Source organism: Sceloporus undulatus, chromosome 9 (assembly GCF_019175285.1).
Source record: "Sceloporus undulatus isolate JIND9_A2432 ecotype Alabama chromosome 9, SceUnd_v1.1, whole genome shotgun sequence".
Taxonomy (NCBI): domain Eukaryota; kingdom Metazoa; phylum Chordata; class Lepidosauria; order Squamata; family Phrynosomatidae; genus Sceloporus; species Sceloporus undulatus.
This window is the reverse complement of record NC_056530.1, coordinates 27,359,378-27,362,314: the sequence shown is the minus strand read 5'-3', so window position 1 is coordinate 27,362,314 and position 2,937 is coordinate 27,359,378.

The following is a 2,937-nucleotide window of genomic DNA, read 5'->3' as shown; positions in this document are numbered from 1 at the left end:
TAGCCTTAAATAAATATTAAATATTAAATATATGAAATATATAACAAAGTAAAATAATAATAATAATAATAATAAATATTAAAGTCTTAAATAAATATTAAATATTAAATATGTTAAATATATAACAAAGTAAAACAATAATAAATATTAAATAGTCTTAAATAAATATTAAATATTAAATATATGAAATATATAACAAAGTAAAATAATAATAATAATAAATATTAAATAGTCTTAAATAAATATTAAATATTAAATATGTTAAATATATAACAAAGTAAAATAATAATAATAAATATTAAATAGCATTAAATAAATATTAAATATTAAATATATTAAATATATAACAAAGTAAAATAATAATAATAATCAATATTAAATATAAAATAGCATTAAATAAATATTAAATATTAAATATATAACAAATAATAATAATAATAATAATAATAATAATAATAATAATAATAATACTGTAATAATAATAATAATAAATATTAAATATCAAAAGGCATTAAATAAATGTTAAATAGCATTCAATATTATTATGATGATGATTATTATTTTATTTGGCTCGCTCTTCTTTTCTTTAGGCTTTCCATGGTTTGAGTATCAGACTGTGCCTCTGGAGTCCTCGGTTCAAATCCCAGCTCGACCATAAAACCCCATTAATGGTCACACTCTCTCAGCCTCATAGGTTCGCCTTAGGGTTGCCATAAGTCGGAAACGACTCGAAGGCACACAACAACGACAACAACACCAGTAACGGCATGATCAAAGGGTATCAAATTATCATTAAATTATATATTTAATGTGTGGTTGCTTTATTTGCAGTGCCAGGGAGGGAGAGGCGTTGCAGCCTTTTTGTGCCTCAGATGGCACAATAACTTGGTTGGCATCATCATTATTATCATTATCATTGTTATCACCATCAACAACAACATCATGCTGTTTCCCAGAGACTGGCACTCAAGGAGGCTTGCGCATTAAAACGATTACGATGCACTTAAAAAACCTACAAACAGCCAACCTCAAAATAACATTGAGCTATTTATTCCAAAGCAATGTTTAAAATGCACTTAAAGGGGATCTTTGCCGCACAAAAGAAAGCTATAATTTAAAGCAATGCGACAGCAGCGCGGTGCGGTGGTTTGAGCGCTGGACTTTGATGCTGGGGATGAGGGTTTGAATTCCAGTTTGGCCATAGAAAGCCGTTGGGTGGCTTTGGGCAAGTCACACTCTCTCAGCCTCAGCCCAAAATGTAAGACATGTAAGGTCCTCCATTTTTCTTAAATGTCCTACATTTTGGGCTGAGTTTTGTCCTGCAGTTGCCCTACAGTTTGGTCTAGATTTTGTCCTACATTTCCCCCCGGGTTTTAGTGGACAATTATGGCAACCCTAGACTCCCGAACCACAGGTTGGGAACCACTGTTCTAAGGGGACTAGCCGGCCAAATAGACCCCCTCATGGCTCCCACACAGTGGAGGAGCCACGGAAGGAGGCTGCGCCGTAGCAAGGCCTTTTCCTTTGGGCCCTTAGGCCCCATGATGCAGCTCTGCCGCTGCTGCTGGAGGAGGCACTTGGAGGACCCAGCCGGCTGGCTCAGGCCCTGCACTGCATTTGGGGCCCCTCCTTGGGCCCAGCAAGGCCTAGTAAGGCCTTGCTTCATGCTGCTAATGCAGCAATGGAGGAGGCTGAGGAGCAATGGAGGAGGGAGCCAGGAGCCAAGACCGGCTGCAACCCGGGACGGCCGGGACATTCACAACGGTAAGAAAACTGTGAGTGTCCTGCCAGAAACCCTGGGATATGGCAAGGCTATTTGAAGTGCTGTAGCGCCATCCTATGGAATCCTGGGATTTGTAGTTTGGTGAGGTTCTCTAGCTTTCTTTGCCAAACTACAAATCCCATGATGCTGTTGGATGAGGTCATGGCAGTTAAAGCGATGTCAAACGACATTATTTCGACTATGCACTCTAAGTAGCTGGTTGCAGGCCAGTGTTGTTAAAATGAGGTTTGTATGAGTATATAATGCACACTCATCCCTCCATATTTGCGGATTTGATTATTCACGGATTTGATTCTTATGTACTCTCTAGGAATCTCTAGGTCCTCCAGTGCAACTCTATGGTTAATGTTAAAGGTTGCCTTGAAAGACCTAGAGATTCCTAGAGAGAACACTCTACTAGGCCTTTGTAGCTCCTCCAGTTAAACTCTATGGTCAATTTTAACTAAAGGTTGCCCTGAAAGACCTAGAGATTATTCCTAGAGAGGACACTCTACTAGGCCTTTGTAGCTCCTCCGGTGAAACTCTATGGTCAGTGTCTGTCAAACGTTGACCACAGAGTTGTGCTGGAGGACCTAGAGATTCCTAGAGAGGTGTCCTCTCAGGTAAAAACATTGGAGTTTATCGCATCGCGTTCCGAGAACATTTTTGGAACCCGATTGGAACGGAACACTTTCACCTTTACCGCACGTTTCTGTCCCCATCGGGTTCCCATCGCGTTCTACATACCCCTCAAAGCGTTCCATATGTGTTCCTCGGAGGGAACGGATGAGAAAGTGATCCAAGCTTGTGGAAATGTTTTTAAAACGGTCCAAGAAATGTCAGAGCGGTAATGTAATCCGTTCTTACTTCCGTTCCCATGTTCTGCCTTGCTGTGATTGGCTGAAAGGACTTCCCTCCCTGCATTCTGTCTCCCAAGCCTTAGCCAGGCCCTGGATGGGGCTCTGCGATCGCAGAGTCCTCCGAAGCCTGGCTGGAGCTTGAGAGACAGCGAGGCCTTGGACAAGGTTTAAAAATGTAGGACCTGTTTTTAAAAATTTCATGGCCAGGAAATTTTTTTAAAAGTCCTACATTTTAAAACCTTGTCCTACATTTCCCCTGGTTTGGAGGTCCCCAGGGATGGCAACCCTATGTTTATGTATATGTATAACATATAT